At 37.8% G+C, this 19,232-nt stretch overlaps 1 protein-coding gene and 1 pseudogene across 1 annotated transcript in view; one reads left to right on the forward strand and one right to left on the reverse strand.

Moving 5' to 3' along the window:
• Nucleotides 1–19,232, forward strand: part of SLC4A10 (solute carrier family 4 member 10) — a 301,324-nt gene that overhangs the window by 55,646 nt on the left and 226,446 nt on the right. The gene's annotated exons all lie outside the window — the stretch shown is intronic.
• Nucleotides 12,786–14,195, reverse strand: LOC118356798 (annotated as a pseudogene).

Genomic DNA, 19,232 nt, shown 5'->3' on the forward strand with positions numbered 1-19,232 from the left:
AATAAAATCTTTAAAAAAAATAAATAGAATCATGGTATCTGCAAATATGGACAGTTTTACTTTTTATTCCAATATGGATGCCTTTTAGTTATCCACCGCCCCCCCCCCCCCCCCCCCCGCCTAATTGTTCTCTCTAGGACTTCCAATACTCTGTTGAATAAAAGTGGTGAGAGTGGGCATCCTTGTCTTGTATCTGATTTTAATGAAAAATTTCAGCTTGTTGCCATTGAGTATGATATTAGCTGTGGGCTTGTCATATATAGCTTTTGTTATGTTTAGGCATGTACCCTTTATGCCCACATTTTGAGAGTTCTTTTTTAATTGTAAATGGATGTTGAATTTTGTCAAATGTTTTTTCTGCATCCATTGACATGACCATATGATTTTTTCCTTCATTTTTTTTTAAAGATTTTATTTATTTATTCATGAGAGAGAGAGAGAGAGACAGAGGAAGAAGCAGGCTCCCAAGGAGCAGGGAGCCCGATGCGGGACTCGATCCCAGGACCCTGGGATCATGACCTGAGCCAAAGGCAGATGCTTAACCATCTGAGCCACCCAGGCGCCCTTTCCTTCATTTGTTAATGTGCATCACTTTGATTGATTTGCAGTTATTGAACCATCCTTGCATCCCCAATTAAATCCCATTCAATCATGCTGAATGATCCTTATAATGTATTATCCACTATGGTTTGTTAATATTTTATTGAGGATTTTTGCATTTATGTTCATCAGGGATATTGGCCTATAATTTTTGTGTGTGGTATCCTAGTCTTTTTTTTGTTGTTGTGGTAATGTTGGCCTCATAAAATGAGTTTGGAAGCACTCTCTCCTCTTCAATTTTTTTGGAAGAGTTTGAGAAGGATAGGTATTAAATCTTCTTTGAATGTTTGATAGAATTTAGCAGCGAGGCTGTCTGGTCCTGCACTTTTGTTTGTTGGGAGTTTTATGATTATTGATTCAATCAACTTATCAGTAATTGGTCGAATCAGATTTTATTTAATTAATTAATTAATTAATTAGATTTTAAAATATTTATTTATTTGAGAGAGAGAAAGCGCACATGTGAATGGGGGGAGGGGCAGAGGGGAGGGAGAGAAATCCTTAAGCAGATTCCCTCCTGAGGCCGAAGCCCAGTGTGGGTCTCAATCCCGGGACCCTGAGATCACGATCTGAACTGAAATCAAGAGTCAGATACTTAACCAACTGAGTCACCCAGTTGCCCCCAGATTTTTTATTTATTTATGATTCAGTCTTGGAATAGTGTATGTTTCTAGGAATTTATCCATTTCTTCTAGGTTGTCCAATTTATTGGTGTATAATTATTTCTAGTAGTCTTTTATGATTCTTTGCATTTCCTTGGTATCATTTATAATTTCTCTTTTATTTATTTGAGACTTCTCTCTCTTTTTCTTAGTGAGTCTACCTAAAAGTTTGTTAATTTAAAAAATTTTTTCAAAGAATCAGCTCTCAGTTTCATTGATCTTTTCTATCATTATGTAGTGCATATCTTTGTCTTTCATTACAGTCTTTATATTAAAGTCTATTTGTCTATTTTGTCTGATATTGTTATAGGCACCCCTGTTTTCTTTTGCTTTCTATTTGCATGGAACAACATTTTCCATTTCTTCACTTTCAGTAGTGTAAGCAGCATATAGGTGGGTCCTGTTTTTTAAATACATTCAGCCACTCTATGTCTTTTGATTAGAAAATTAAGTCCATTTACATTTAAAGTAATTATTGATAGGTATGTAGTTATTACCATTTGTTAATTGTTTTTTTGTCTGTATGGTAGTTCCTCTTTGTTCCTTTCTTCTTCTTTTAGTTTCTTCCCCTGTGGTTTGATGACTTTCTGTAGTGTTGTGCTTAGATTTTTTTTTTTTCTTGTTATCTTTTGTGCATCTACCATGGATTTTTGTTTGTGGTTACCATGGGGCTCATATATAACAGGCTTTATATATAACAATTTATTTTAAGTTGATAGCAAGTTAAGTTTGAATGCATTGTAAACTCTACATTTTTATCCACACCCTCTTGATGTTTTATGTTTGATGTCACATTTTACATATTTTTATTTTGTGTATTCCTTAATTAATTATTGTGGTTATAGTTATTTTACTAATGTTTTAACCTTCATACTAGCTGACAGGTGACTAATCCATTGTTTTTATTGGTAAGATTTTTACCTTTATCAGTAAGATTTTTAAAAATATTTTTCCTTGTTGCTAATTAGTGTCCTTCCTTTTCAGTTTAAAGAAGTTCCTTTAATATTTCTTGTAAGGCTGGTTTAGTGTTGATGAACTTTTATAGTATTGTCTGTCTGGAAATCTCTCCTTTAATTCTGAATGATAACCTTGCCTGGTAGAGTATTCTTAATTAGGAGTTTTGGTCATCCAGCATTTTCAAGCCATTTTATTCTGGTCTGCAAAATTTCTACTGAGAAATCTGCTGATCATCTTATGGGGGTTCCCTTATACATAACAAGTGGTTTTTCTGCTGCTTTTAAAAGATTCTCTCTTTATCCTAAAGTTTTGATATTTTACTTATAGTGCATCTTGGTGTGGGTCTCTTTGGGTTCATCTTGTTTGTAACTCTATGGGCTTCCTGGATCTGGATGCCTGTTTTCTTTACCAGGTTAGGGAAGTTTTCAGCCATTGTCTTCAAATAAGTTTTCTGCCTTATCCCTCTTTATTCCCCTTTTGGCACCACTATAATGCAAATGTTATTTGCTTGATGTTGTCCAAAAGTCCCTGAAAAAGTATTTTCATTGGCTAAAGAATTCTTTTTACTTTTTGTAGCTCTATTTGGGTGAGTTCCACTTTTCCGTCTTTTAGCTCACCAACTCTGTCTTCTGCTTCATCTAGTTGGCTGTAGAATCCCTCTAGTGTATTTTTCAGTTCCAGTTATTTTATTTTTCAGCTCTGCAACTTCTCTTTGGTACTTTCTTATATTTTCTATCTTTGTTGAAGTCCTTGTTATATTCATTCTTCTTCCAAGTTTAGTAACCATCTTTATGACCAAGATGTTGAACTCTTTATCAGATACATTATTTATCTTTTCTATTAGGGTTTTTGTTTCAGAGGTTTTATCTTGTTTTTTTCATTTGCAACCTGTTCCTCTGTCTCCTCATTTTGTTTGACACTCTGTGTTTGTTTCTAGGTATTAGGCAAAAAGACTATTTCTCCCAGTCTTGCAGGAATGTCTTTATATAGGAGATGAAACTATCATTCAATCTTGCCTTAGCTCTTAGTAATCTCTCAAACCTTTGTGATTGTCTAAGTAGCCTGATTTTTCTGGGTAAGTCCCAGTTGTTGAGGGTATGACAAGACCTGTGCATTTTCTAGAGTGAGGGATCTCAGTTGAGATCTCATTGGAAGCTAGACCTTAAGGCAGCAGCTTTAAAAGTATGCAAATATATATAGTACTATGGGATCACAATCATAGAACTTGCTGGCCTCCAGACCAAGTGGTTTGGAGGTGCCCCCTTAGCAACTGTTGCAAAATCTGGGCTCTTTTTTTTTTAAATTTTTTATTGTTATGTTAATCACCATACATTACATCATTAGTTTTTGATGTAGTGTTCCATGATTCATTTTTTGTGCATAACACCCAGTGCTCCATTCAATACGTGCCCTCTTTAATACCCATCACCAGGCTAACCCATCCTCCCACCCCCCTCCTGTCTAGAACCCTCAGTTTGTTTTTCAGAGTCCATCATCTCTCGTGGTTCGTCTCCCCCTCCGATTTCCCCCCCTTCATTCTTCCCCTCCTGCTATCTTCTTTTTTTTTCTTAACATACATTGCATTATTTGTTTTAGAGGTACAGATCTGTGAATCAACAGTCTTGCACAATTCACAGTGCTCACCATAGCACATACCCTCCTCAATGTCTATCACCCAGCCACCCCATCCCTCCCACCCCCCACCACTCCAGCAACCCTCAGTTTGTTTCCTGAGATTAAGAATTCCTCATATCAGTGAGGTCATATGATACATGTCTTTCTCTGATTGACTTATTTCACTCAGCATAACACCCTCCAGTTCCATCCAAGTCCTTGCAAATCACAAGATCTCATTCCTTTTGATGGCTGCATAACATTCCATTATATATATATATATAATATATATATATTATATCTATTCATCTGTCGATGGACATCTTAGGTCTTTCCACAGTTTGGCTATTGTGGACATTGCTGCTATAAACATTGGGATGCATGTACCCCTTCGGATCCCTACATTTGTATCTTTGGGGTAAATACCCAGTAGTGCAATTGTTGGGTTGTAGGGTAGCTCTATTTTCAACTTTCTGAGGAATCTCCATACTGTTTTCCAGAGTGGCTGCACCAGCTTGCATTCCCACCAACAGTGTAGGAGGGTTCCCCTTTCTCCGCATCCCCGCCAACATCTGTCGTTTCCTGACTTGTCAATTTTAGCCATTCTGACTGGTGTGAGGTGGTATCTCATTGAGGTTTTGATTTGGATTTCCCTGATGCTGAGTGATGTTGAGCACTTTTTCATGTGTCTGTTGACCATTTGGATGTCTTTGGAAAAATGTCTGTTCATGTCTTTTGCCCATTTCTTGATTGGATTATTTGTTCTTTGGGTGTTGAGTTTGATAAGTTCTTTATAGATTTTTAGATACTAGCCATTTATCTGATATGTCATTTGCAAATATCTTCTCCCATTCTGTCGGTTGTCTTTTGGTTTTGTTGACTGTTTCTTTTGCTGTGCAAAAGCTTTTTCTCTTGATGAAGTCCCAATAGTTCATTTTTGCCCTTGCTTCCCTTGCCTTTGGTGATGTTTCTAGGAAGAAGTTGCTGCGGCTGAGGTCGAAGAGGTTGCTGCCTGTGTTCTCCTTTAGGATGTTGATGGACTCCTGTCTCACATTGAGGTCTTTCAACCATTTTGAGTCTATTTTTGTGTGTGGTGTAAGGAAATGGTCCAGTTTCATTCTTCTGCATGTGGCTGTCCAATTTTCCCAACACCATTTGTTGAAGAGACTGTCTTTTTTCCATTGGACATTCTTTCCTGCTTTGTCAAAGATTAGTTGACCATAGAGTTGAGGGTCGATTTCTGGGCTCTCTATTCTGTTCCATTGACCTGTGTGTCTGTTTTTGTGCCAGTACCATACTGTCTTGATGATGACAGTTTTGTAATAGAGCTGGAAGTCTGGAATTGTGATGCCGCCAGCTTTGCTTTTCTTTTTCAACATTCCTCTGGCTATTCCGGGTCTTTTCTGGTTCCATACAAATTTTAGGATTATTTGTTCCATTTCTTTGAAAAAAAGTTGATGGTATTTTGATGGGGATTGCATTGGATGTGTAGATTTCTAGAGGTAGCCTTGACATCTTCACAATATTTGTTCTTCTAATCCATGAGCATGGAACGTTTTTTCCATTTCTTTGTGTCTTCCTCAATTTCTTTCATGAGTATTTTATATTTTTCTGAGTACAGATGCTTTGCCTCTTTGGTTAGATGTATTCCTAGGTATCTGAAGCTTTTGGGTGCAGTTGTAAGTGGGATTGACTCCTTAATTTCTCTTTTCTTCTGTCTTGTTGTTGGTGTATAGGAGTGCCACTGATTTCTGTGCATTGATTTTATATCCTGCCACTCTACTGAATTCCTGTATGAGTTCTAGCAGTTTTGGGGTGGAGTCTTTTGGGTTTTCCACGTAGAGTATCATATCATCTGCAAACAGTGAGAGTGTGACTTCTTCTTTGCCAATTTGGATGCCTTTTGTTTCTTTTTGTTGTTTGATTGCTGTGGCTAAGACTTCTAATACTATATTGAATAGCAGTGTTGATAGTGGACATCCCTGCCGTGTTCCTGACCTTAGGGGGAAAGCTCTCAGTTTTTCCCCATTGAGAATGATATTCGCTGTAGGTTTTTCATAGGTGGCTTTTATGATATTGAGGTATGTGCCCTCTATCCCTATACTCTGAAGAGTTTTGACCAAGAAAGGATGCTGTACTTTGTCAAATGCTTTTTCTGCATCTATTGAGAGGATCATATGATTCTTGTCCTTTCTTTTGTTAATGTATTGTATCATGTGGATTGATTTGCGGATGTTGAACCAACCTTGCAGCCCAGGGATAAATCCCACTTGGTCGTGGTGAATAATCCTTTTAATGTACTGTTGGATCCTATTGGCTAGTATTTTGGTGAGAATTTTTGCATCCATGTTCATCAAGGATATTGGTCTGTAATTCTCCTTTTTAATGGGGTCTTTGTCTGGTTTTGGGATCAAGGTAATGGTGGTCTTATAAAACGAGTTTGGAAGTTTTCCTTCCATTTCTATTTTTTGGAACAGTTTCAGAAGAACAGGTATTAATTCTTCTTGAAATGTTTGGTGGAATTCCCCTGGGAAGCCATCTGGCGCTGGGCTTTTGTTTGTTGGTAGATTTTTGATGACTGCTTCAATTTCCTTAGTGGTTATAGGGCTGTTCAGGTTTTCTATTTCTTCCTGGTTCAGTTTTGGTAGTTGATACATCTGTAGGAATGCATCCATTTCTTCCAGGTTATCTAATTTGCTGGCATAATATGTTCTTATAATTGTTTGTATGTCTTTGGTGTTGGTTGTGATCTCTCCTCTTTCATTCATGATTTTGTTGATTTGGGTCATTTCTCTTTTCTTTTGGATAAGTCAGGCCAGGGGTTTATCAATCTTATTAATTCTTTCAAAGAACCAGCTCCTAGTTTCATTGATCTGTTCTACTGTTCTTTTGCTTTCTATTTTATTGATTTCTGCTCTGAGCTTTATTATTTCTCTTCTCCTGCTGGGTTTAGGCTTTATTTCCTGTTTTTTCTCTAGCTCCTTTAGGTGTAGGGTTAGGTTGTGTATTTGAGACCTTTCTTGTTTCTTGAGAAAGGTTTATATTGCTATATACTTTACTCTTAGGACTGCCTTTGCTGCATCCCAAAGATTTTGAACAGTTGTGTTTTCATTTTCATTGGTTTCCATGAATTTTTAAATTCTTCTTTAATTTCCTGGTTGACCCATTCATTCTTTAGTAGGATGCTCTTTAGCCTCCGGTACTTGAGTTTTTTCTGACTTTCCTCTTGCGATTGAGTTCTAGTTTCAAAGCATTGTAGTCTGAAAATATGTAGGGAATAATCCCAATCTTTTGGTATCGGTTGAGACCTGATTTGTGACCTAGGATGTGATCTATTCTGGAGAATATTCCATGTGCACTAGAGAAGCATGTGTATTCTGTTGCTTTGGGATGGAATGTTCTGAATATGTCTGTGAAGTCCATTTGGTCCAGTGTGTCATTTAAAGTCTTTATTTTCTTGTTGATCTTTTGCTTAGATGATCTGTCCATTTCAGTCAGGGTGGTGTTAACATCCCCCACTATTATTGTATTGTTGTCAATGTATTTCTTTGCTTTTGTTATTAATTGCCTTATATAATTGGCTGCCTCCATGTTAGGGGCATAGATATTTACAATTGTTAGATCTTCTTGTTGGATAGAACATTTAAGTAGGATATAGTGTCCTTCGTCATCTGTTATTACAGTCTTTGGTTTAAAATCTAATGTCTGATATAAGGATTGCCACCCCAGGTTTCTTTTGGTGTCCATTAGCATGGTAAATGGTTTTCCACCCCCTCACTTTCAATCTGTAGGTGTCTTTGGGTCTAAAATGAGTCTCTTGCAGACAGCATATTGATGGGTCTTGTTTTTTAATCTGATCTGATAGCCTGTGTCTTTTGATTGGGGCATTTAGCCCATTTACATTCAGGGTAACTATTGAAAGATATGAATTTAGTGCCATTGTATTGCCTGTAAGGTGACTGTTACTGTATATTGTCTGTGTTCCTTTCTGGTCTATGTTACTTTTAGGCTCTCTCTTTGCTTTGAGGACCTCTTTCAGTATTTCTTCTAGGCCTGGTTTCGTGTTTGCAAATTCCTTTAGTTTTTGTTTGTCCTGGAAGCTTTTTATCTCTCCTTCTCTTTTCAATGACAGCCTAGCTGGATATAGTATTCTTGGCTGCATATTTTTCTCATTTAGTGCTCTGAATATATCATGCCAGTCCTTTCTGACCTGCCAGGTCTCTGTGGATAGGTCTGTTGCCAATCCATATCTCTTCTCCTGAGCTGCTTTCAGGATTTTCTCTTTGTCTCTGAGACTCTTAAGTTTTAATATTAGATGTCGGGGTGTTTAACTATTTTTATTGATTTTGAGAGGAGTTTTCTGTGCCTCCTGGATTTTGATGCGTGTTTCCTTCCCCAAATTAGGGAAGTTCTCTGCTATAATTTGCTCCAATATACCTTCTGCCCCTCTCTGTCTTTCTTCTTCTTCTGGGATCCCAATTATTCTAATGTTGTTTCGTTTTATGGTATCACTTATCTCTCGAATTCTGCCCTCGTGATCCAGTAGTGTTTATCTCTCTTTTTCTCAGCTTCTTTATTTTCCATCATTGGGTCTTCTATATCACTGATTCTCTCTTCTGCCTCATTTATCCTAGCAGCTAGCGCCCCCATTTTTGATTGCACCTCATTAATAGCCTTTTTGATTTCGACTTGGTTAGATTTTAGTTCTTTTTTTTCTCCATAAAGGGTTTCTCTAATAACTTCCATGCTTTTTCAAGCCCAGCTAGTATCCTTAAAATCATGATTTTGAACCCTAGGTCCGACAACGTACTAATGTACATATTGAGTAGGTCCCTGGCATTCGGTACTACCTCTTGTTCTTTTTGTTGAGGTGATTTTTTCTATCTTGTCATTTTGTCCAGAGGAGAATAGATGAATGAGAGAACAAAATGCTAACAGGGTAACATCGTCCCCAGAAAATATACTCTAAACAAATCAGAAAAGACCTGAAGCCAAGGGAAAAGAAAGGGAAAGGAAGAAAAAAGAAAAAGAAAAAAAAAAAAAGAAAAAGATAAAAACAACAAAAACAGATCAAAACAAAAAACCAGAATATGATCAAATATGATCAGGCTGGTGGATAGATCAGTGCCACACCCTAGATTTTGGGTGTATTTTGGTCTTTTATAAGAAAGTGCTTCCCAAAATTTTAAAGAAAGAAAAACTTATATATGTACAAAAATAAGGGTTGATACGATGAAGGGATGGAATATGAGTGTAAAGATGAAAATTATAAAAAATTTTATAAAACGAATTGATAAGATAAGAATTGTTTGAAAAAAGAAAGAAGAGGATTTAAAAAAAAAGGAAAAAAAAGGAGAGAATGTGATCAGGAGGAGACTAGAACAAAGCCATACACTAGTGATTTAGGGTATATTTTGATCTGTTATAAGAAACTGTATCTCAAAATTTTAAAGAGAGAACAACTTATATATATATATGCCAAAAACAAGGGTAACTACTATGAAGGGATAGACTATGACTCTAAAAATGAAAAATAAAAATGTTTTTTAAAGAAGGGATTGATAAGATGTTGGTTGAAAAAGGGAAAAAGAAAAATTAAATAAAAAAGACAGTTAAAAAAAATTAACTTTGAAAGACTAAAGAATCATGGTAAAAAAGTCATGGATTCTATGTGCAGTATTCCCCTAGCTCTGGAGTTCTGCCATTCTCAGTGATCGGTCAACTTGGTCTTGTCTGGCTGTTCTTGCTGATCTTTTGGGGGACTGGCCTGTTGCCGTGGTTCCCAAAAGTCTTTGCCAGAGGTGGAATTGCCCCGCCCTTGCCGGTTCAGGCTAAGTAATCTGCTCGGGTTTGCTCTTGGGAGCTTTTGTTCTCTGCAAACTCTCGGTACAGCTTTGGAGAACGAGAGTGAAAATGGCGGCTTCCCAATCTCCGCCGTGGAGGAGCCGAGAACTCGGGGCCCCGCTCCTCAGTGCGCCCCCAGAGAAAAGCAGTCAATCACTCCCATCTCCCCAGTCTCTGGCCGCACTCCGTGCTCACCTGGCCTGTGACTGAGCGTTTCTATCCCTGGCACATGACCCTGTGTGGAGTCTCCAAACCCAGCAGTTCCCTGTGGTGTGCTCCCGTGCCGCTCCTCCCGGGGGAGGAAGGGGAGTCTCTCCGGATCTGCCACTTGTTGGGTCCCTGCTGGAGGAGCAATTGCCGACTGTGCTGAGGATCACGGTTTATGGGAACCCCGAGCTGAGAGCCCAGTTCTCAGCTCCGTCTCTGCAGCTGGCTTCCCTGCTCCGATACCTGGTAGCTCTGCTGCACTCAGGCACCCCCCGTCTTTCTGTGACCCCGAGGGTCCTGAGACCACACTGTCCCGTGAGGGTTCCACTCCCTGCTTAGCCACTTGAGCAACATCCCTCAGCAGAGCCGACTTTTAAAAGTTCCGGTTTTGTGCCCCGCTGCTCTATCACTTGCCAGTAGCGGCTGACAGAGGCCCCCTCCCCTCCTGTATATCTTCCTGAATATCGCCTCGGATTCACTTTTCCCCACGTCCTACCTGCCAGAAAGTGGTGGCTTTTCTGTTCAGAGAGTTGTTGCTATTCTTTTCTTCGATCTCCTGTTGAGTTTGTAGGTGTTCAGAATGGTTTGATCCTTATCCAGCTGAATTCCTGAGACTAGACGAAATCCAGGCCTTCTACTCCTCCGCCATCTTGCTCTGCCCAAAATCTGGGCTCTTGATGAGTTTATGAGCTCCTTTCTAGGAGGTACCAGTGAACTGTAATTAGTCCACATGAGAGCTGTAACCTCGTGATGTGTGGTAAACCTGAAGACTGCCTCTCAGGCTGAAACTCCAAGTCAAGTAGATATGCCTTTTACACAGGAAGACTCAGAGTATATTTCAGTCTGCTGTCTGTGCATTGCCCTGGGGGTGGTAGCCTGTCAAGAACTTTCTGCAATTGTTTTGGATTTATAGGGCCCAGAAATTCAATCCTTTTGGCCACCACAGCCAGACACTCAAGGGACACACTCCTCTGTGTGTGTTGCATATCTTGACAGGGAGAGATCGGGTGCTCACCCAGCTGGCTTACGCAGCACTGCAGGGAATGGCATGTGGGTGTGAGTTGTGAACACTAGGGCTAGCAGGTTAGAGATGGAGCAAAAATGATGTCTGCTAGTGCCAGTGCTAATAGGGTAAATGGAGAACATCAAAATGACATCCACCAGTATCTTTGTCCCCAGAGAGAGTTCCAACAGGGTCCTGCCCTTCCAGCAGATGCTTTAACATTAGCAGATTAATCTCCTTCACTAATGGTCTAGGCAGTATTCAAACTAATGCTTCTGCACTGGGTCTCAGGATGAGTGAGTCTGCATGTTGAGCCCCTTAAGAGTGGAGTCTCGATTCCCTACAGCCCCAAGGGTTTTCAAAACCAGATGTTTTGGGGGCTCATCTTCCCAATATAGGTCCCAACAGTTGGGGTACCTGATGTGGGCCACAAACCTCTTCATCAGGGAGAAATTCCGTATTTGTGAGATCTCTCCCACTGTTGGTTGCAGGATCATGGGTGGAGTTTCTGCCTCTCCTACCTGGTTCAATGTGGCCCTTTTATTCTTTGTTATGGAGGAGCTTGTTTAGGGAGTTTTCAGGTCTTTTTAGAGGGAATTTGCTATATGTAGCTGTACATTTTTTTGTGTCTGTGGGAGGAGGCAATTTCAGGATCTTACTGCATAGCCATCTTAGACTGCCAAACTTCCCCATTTTTTTTATTGTGGTAAAATCTACATAAGATAAGATTTACCATACAATCTCACACTAGTCAGAATGGCTATTATCAAAAAGAGAAGAAGTGTAACAAGTGTTCGCAAGTGTGTGGAGAAAAGGGAACCCTTCTGCACTTGTTGGTGGGAATGTAAATAGGTGCAGCCATTATGGAAAATAGTATGGAGGTTCCTCAAAAAATTAAAAATAAAACTACCATATGATCTAGCAATTCCACTTCTGGGTATTTATCTGAGGAAAATAAAAACACTAATTTGGAAAGATAGTATGTACCCATATGTTCACTGCAGCATTATTTACAATAGCCAAGATATGGAAGCAACCAAATGTCCATCAGTAGATGAATGGATAAAGAAAATATGATACACACACAATACAATATTACTCAACCATAAAAAAGGTGAATTCTTGCCATTTATGACAACATGGACAGACCTAGAAGGTGTTATACTAAGTGAAATAAGTCAGAGAAAGACAAACATTGTGTGATTTCACTTATATATTGAATCTAAAACCAAAACAGATGAACAAACTAAACAGAAACAGACTCATAAAGACAGAGAATGCACTGGAAGCTGCTAGAAGGAAGGAGACTTGAAAGATAAGTGACTAGGTGAAAGGGATTAATAGGTACAAAGTTCCAGGTATGAAACAAATAAGTCATGGGGATGTAAAGTACAGCATAGGGAATATAGTCAGTAATATTGTAATAACTATGTAAAGTGACAGATGATCACTAGCTAGACATTGTGGTGATCTTTTTGTAATATATATAAATGTCAAATCATTATGTTGTACACCTGAAACTAATATTGTATGTCAACTATACTTCATAAAAAGGATAAAATATATTGTTTTAACCTGTTTGAGTGTACAACTCAGTGGTGTTAAGTACAATCACATTTTTTTTTTTGTCATTAAACTTTTGTTTTAATGGGTCTCAGAATTCTGTGACAAATTTTGGTCAAGTTGTTTCCATTAAAAAGTACTGATTTTAAAAACTAATAACTTAAAACTGCCACACACACACACAAAAAATATGGTCCACAAAACATTCTCCTTTCCTTCTGAAGGTTTTACCATTCTTTTACTATTAAACTTAAATGGCCAATTGACACAAACAGTTCTGAGACCATTCTTCCACCACTGATTAAGACTGGGGTGGCAGGTATTGGGGATAATATTCATTTAGCCTTCCGAGCTTTCTGGGCAGACTTGGTGACCTTGCCAGCTCCAGCTGCCTTCTTGTCCACTGCTTTGATGACACCCACAGAAACCGTCTGTCTCATGTCACGGACAGCAAAACGGCCCAGAGGAGGATAGTCAGAGAAGCTCTCAACACACATAGGCTTGCCAGGAACCATATCAACAATGGCAGCATCACCATTTTTCAAGAACTTGGGACCATCTTCCAGCTTTTTTCCAGATCGACGATCTATTTTCTCCTTCAGCTCAGCAAACTTGCAAGCAATGTGAGCCATGTGACAATCCAGCACAGGTGCATATCCAGCACTGATTTGGCCTGGATGGTTCAGGATAAACACCTGAGCCGTGAAGCCAGCTGCTTCCATTGGTGGGTCATTTTTGCTGTCTCCAGCCACATTGCCACGATGAACATCTTTGACAGATACGTTCTTGACACTGAAGCCCACATTGTCCCCAGGAAGAGCCTCACTCAAAGCTTCATGGTGCATTTCAACAGACTTTACTTCAGTTGTAACATTGACTGGAGCAAAGGTGACCCCCATCCCAGGTTTAAGAACACCAGTCTCGACTCGGCCTACAGGGACAGTACCAATACCACCAATTTTGTAGACGTCCTGGAGAGGCAGACGCAAGGGCTTGTCAGTTGGACGAGTTGGTGGCAGGATGCAATCCAGAGCTTCAAGCAGTGTGGTTCCACTGGCACTCCCATCTTTACGGGTGACTTTCCATCCCTTGAACCAAGGCATGTTAGCACTTGGCTCCAGCATGTTGTCACCGTTCCAACCAGAAATTGGCACAAATGCTACTCTGTCGGGGTTGTAGCCAATTTTCTTAATGTAGGTGCTGACTTCCTTAATGATTTCCTCGTATCTCTTCTGGCTGTAGGGTGGCTCAGTGGAATCCATCTTGTTAACACCAACAATTAGTTGTTTTACACGCAGTGTGTAAGCCAGAAGGGCATGCTCACGGGTCTGCCCATTCTTGGAGATACCGGCTTCACATTCACCAACACCAGCAGCAACAATCAGGACAGCACAGTCAGCCTGAGATGTGCCTGTAATCATGTTTTTGATAAAGTCTCTGTGTCCTGGGGCATCAATGATGGTCACGTAATACTTGCTGGTCTCGAATTTTCACAGGGAGATATCAATGGTGATACCACGTTCACGTTCAGCTTTCAGTTTATCCAAGACCCAGGCATACTTGAAGGAGCCCTTTCCCATCTCAGCAGCCTCCTTCTCAAATTTTTCGATAGTTTTTTTGTCGATCCCACCACATTTGTAGATCAGATGACCAGTAGTGGTAGACTTGCCCGAATCTACGTGTCCAATGACGACGATGTTGATGTGAGTCTTTTCCTTTCCCATTTTGGTTTAGGTTGAGCGGTGGTTTTCACGACACCTGTGTTCTGGCGGCAAACCCGTTGCGAAAAAGTACAATCACATTGTTATGTAACCATTGCCACTGTTCATCTTTAGAACTTTTCCATAATCGCATTCTGAAATTCTGTAGCCATTGAACATTAATTCCCCATTTTTCTTTCCCCCACAATCTTTGGTAATCACTCTTCTACTTTCTTTTTCTATAAATTTTATGACTCTAGGTTCCTCATAGAAGTGGAATCACAGTGTTTTTTCTTTTGTGTTTGGCTTATTTTATTTAGCATGTTTGCAAGGTTCACCAATGTTAAAACATGTATCAGAATTCTATTCCTTTATAAGGTGGAATAATCTTCTATTATATGAATATATTGAAATTTGTTTATCCATCCACTTTTGATAGGTTTTTGGATTGTTTCTACCTTTTGGCTATTGTGGCCATTTTTTTTCCTGCTTGGGAATCGTGATTATCCATTTTTCCCCTCCTTACAGTCTATTTGAGTTCTCCATATTCCTTTTTTTAGTTCTGCTCCTTCAGAAAATTTTCTGGAAAAGTGCCCTGCAGAGAATAATGAAAGATATATTCCCAGCTACAGCTAGAAAGTAGGGCCATACTTGAAGGGCTTGAATAAGGATTTGAGAGAAGATGATGTTTGGGGATAGGGTTTTATAAGAGGAAAGAGAAAGAATTTTGCCACTTAGGTAGCTGTGTGATCTTGGATAATATACTTGATCTATCTGAGCCTTGGTTTTTCTCAACTGTAAAATGTAGAAATAATATCCATCTCATAGGTTTATTGCAGGGATTAAATGCTCAGAAGAGGTTAGTAAATAAAATGAAGTTTCTTCTGTGTCTTTGTTCTTACATCATGCGTGGTGGTTTTTTACAAATATAGGCCAAAGGCTTGGGATGCTATAACCTAAAATACAGGTTTTTTACATAATCATTCAGGGTGCTGGGGAGAGGATAATAGAAACAGGTAGTCATCTTCCAGAATTGCTGATTATGAGTTCCAAAAAGGGGCCAGTTAAGGAGTCATATGCTATACATGTTAAGATGCTATAAGGAGAGAGGGTAAGCAACACATGGACTCCACAGAGAAACAATTGCAGGCATTGACTTGCAACTGAGCTTATCACCTGGGAAAGTCAATTTTGTTAGATCCATGGTGATTACCAGCAGGGATTTATATATTCATTTATGGTTAATGATTCTTTAAAGACACAGATCAGTTAAAAACTACTACTACTAATAATAACTAATAACAACTACCATTATCGAATGCTTACCATGTTCTAGATTCTGTGTTAAGTGCATTACATATGTCATCTCATATAATCCTCTCTATCATTCTGTGAGGTATATAGCATGACTAATCCCATTGTACGGATAAAGAAATTAAAGTTTAGAGAGATTAAATAATTTGTCCAATATTACACACTAATAAGTGGTGAGGTTGGTATTTGAGCTTGAGCCTTTGACTTAACTGTGCTTTTAACTACTACACAAAAATGAATTTTCACCTTTCTTTTATATCCTGATAATTATGATCCAAGATTCCAATTACATTTACCCAAAACTTATCAAGAACTTTTTCAATTACCTTATCAGGAATTTACTCAATATAGTCAAGTTATAAAAGGTATAATCAGGAAGCTTAAAATAACTAGACTTGTTGTGGTGACCATTTTGTGATCTATACAAATATCAAATCACTATGTTGTATACCTGAAACTAATACAGTATTGAATGTCGGGTTATTTTTTAATTAAAAAAAGAATCAGTATTTTACTTAATGTTAATTTTCTTTTTGATTAGAAAAACTAAAGAACTTCCTACATTTCTAAGTATACATCAGAATGATTCAAGGTCGAAGATATTGTGGTTTGAGACTGGAGATGTTATGCAATCACTAAATATGATATTTTTCAAGCAATATTTTTGTCATTAAGAAGTTTTTTCCTCTGGAAACTTGAATACCAGAGCACTAGAGTGAAGACATATTCTTTAATTCATCTGGTATATATTTATTAAACATCTGCTAGAGATTATGTACTATAATATTAAGAAAGGCACATTCTTGTCTTCGTGGAGATCATAGTCCGATGGTGAGAATGGACAAGCAAGTACCATAATAAAATACAAAGTCCTGAGAGCACAGGAGGTAGGTCTCAATGAGAAGGTGGAGAAAGGAAAGCTAGAAGAGAGAGAATCTGTTTGAAGCTGAGTTACCTGAGGTTCAAGGGGGAAATTATTAAAAATAGAATAAATAAAATTAAAACTCAAATGACAAACTTGGAAAAAGATTTACAACATATGTGCTATCAAGGGTTGATATTTTTAGTACATAAAGCACTTTATAAACAATCTTCAAATCAAATCCCTTAGACTTGAGACTTGAGAGAGGAAGTTTACAAAGCACATTGTCAATGTCCTTGTGGAAGAATAAAGAGAAAAAGCAGTTCTCAAAAAATTTGCAAATAGACTCAATAGCAATAGAAATAGGAATAGTAAATTAGTACAAAATTGAGATATATTTTTTCAAATATCAACTTGTTAAATATTAAAAGATTGATAATAACCAGTACTGAGGCAAGGGTAAGGGAAAGTGGCGCTACCATTTATTTACTTACAGCTACCAATTAAGTAGTTTCATTCTTCTTAGAAGATGCCTTGGCAACATGTACTGGAAGTGTTAATTTCTTCTGTCAGAAAAATTTTACTTCGGGGCACCTGGGTGGCTCAGTTGGTTAAGCGACTGGCTCAGGTCATGATCTGGAATCCCAGGATCGAGTCCGGCATCAGGCTCCCTGCTCAGCAGGGAGTCTGCTTCTCCCTCCGACCCTCCCTCCTCTCATGCTCTCTCTCTCTCATTCTCTCTCTCAAATAAATAAATAAAATCTTTAAAAAAAAAAGAAAAATTTTACTTCTAGTAATACTTTTAAAGGAAAAAAATAATCAGAAGACTGAGCAAAATTTTGAGTAGGGGCTATATCATAGCAATAGTATTTACATCAGCAAAATAATGGGAAATGATATTGGTTAATTAATTAGGTATGTCCTTGTGATAGATTGATGTGTTGCCATTAGTATTAGGTTGGAGAAGACTTTTAGAGAAAATGTCAGAAAGCATGTATGATGAATTCCTAAGTGAAAAAAAAGGTTACTGGGGCGCCTGGGTGGCTCAGTCTGTTAAGCATCTGACTTTGGCTCAGGCCATGATCTCAGGATCCTGGGATCAATCCCCCTTCAGGCTCTAGACTCAGCAGGTTGTCTGCTTTTGTCTCTCCCTCTGCTCCTCCCTCTGCTTGTGCTATCTCTCCAATAATAAATAAAGTCTTTTAAAAAACTTACAAAATTCATATATATTATGATTTTGTGTATTTAAACATCATAATGTTTGCAGCGGCTCTCTGAATGTGTTAAAACTGTAAATAAGTTTTTCTTCTTTGTGCTCTTCGTTTTTTCATGTTTTCTGTAATAAACAAGAATATTTTACTAATTAGGAAGAGATATGATTTTAAAATAATATCTTGGATTTATAAATTGAAATGAACATATAAGCCAATTTTGCAAGTGCCAGTTTATTTATGTAGTAAAGTGAATTATAATAATTTAAAACTTTAATATAGCCTTTCCTAATTTCACTGGTTTTCCCTCTCTAATCTATACTTTTTCCAAAGAAAATGCCTTGTAGATATTTATTAAGCAATGTTTTCATGTTAAGAAACATGGTAAGCAATGTTCATCTTTCTCCCAATGTAATTATTTTTTATTGTTCATAAAAAACAACAGTATAATTACATTTTATCTAGTGATCAGAATGAAAGGAAATGTGCTTAATTATAGTAAGGAAGTTACTTATAAACAAAGTTTAAAAGATTTTTGTTCTTGAAGTAAACACTAGTTACCAAGGAAAAAAATCTCCATTTTCTATCCTGTCTAAAAATAGGTTAGAAAAATTACCTGCTTTAGAAGGCTTAGGTGTTAATCCTCACTGAGGTAGAATCATTTGACTTAGTGACCTCTTGCTATTGCTTATAATTTTGTCATTTTAAAGCCTTGAATAAAGAATATTTTCTTCATTTTTTGTATCTAGGATAATGAAAAGTATATCATAGAGTAAGGATTATAAAGTTATTGACCCAAATAGAGTCTCTATATCTATCTCCTGTGTGAAGTCTGAAATGCATTAGCACTCACTGAGGTTTAATAGCTAAGACCAATAACTGCTATATTATTTCACATATTTTCCTTAATTTATTAGGTAAACTGTTTTATAATCAAAACTACATTTCAAAAATTATGTTTTAGAACTATCTCTTTAGTATTAAGGAAAAAATATTTTTATTGAGTAGAAGGTGACTAAAATATCTCTTGGTGCTTTTATGTCCTTTCTTTAGTCTTTCATTTACAACTAAAGAATAACTTACATTCACAATGTTGTGAATAGAATTTAGTGGTTGGCTTCATTAGTTAGGGAAAATTATGAAAACAAGTTAAGTACTGCCCTACCAGCGATTATTGATTTTCTGGTCGTTAAGATTTAGATATCATAGACTTATAAAAGCAAGATCTTTCCAGATGTTATAGTATATTTTTTATTAATGTTTTGAGGTACCAAATTTTTCTGCTAGTTAAATTAACATTGTGGTGGTGTGGTGGGCAAGTCAACTATGCAATAAGTATGGCAGACTCTTGGCAAAATCGTGAAGTAAAACAAATACATCTCTGCACCTTTTTTCACCTTTTCTTTTGTTGCATTCCCATTCAGATTCTTATCCAGGTTCTCTTTGGCATGCTCTGCTCTGAGCACCCCAGGCTACTTAAAACTTTCCTGTTCTCCAAAGAGAGTAGTGGATTCATGGCATATACTAATCTTCAAAATAAACTTAAAAGTTTAATCTAAGCAACATAATTTCTTAACCCAGTAAAATATGGAATGACAGCTGATACTGAGAATTTCAGGCACATTTGACATTTTTCTTGTGTCTTAAATCATAGTGTGTGAGCCTGCTTAATCTGTCTGTGTTGTCCCCTAACGA

The sequence above is a fragment of the Zalophus californianus genome, chromosome 3, assembly GCF_009762305.2.
Source record: "Zalophus californianus isolate mZalCal1 chromosome 3, mZalCal1.pri.v2, whole genome shotgun sequence".
Taxonomy (NCBI): domain Eukaryota; kingdom Metazoa; phylum Chordata; class Mammalia; order Carnivora; family Otariidae; genus Zalophus; species Zalophus californianus.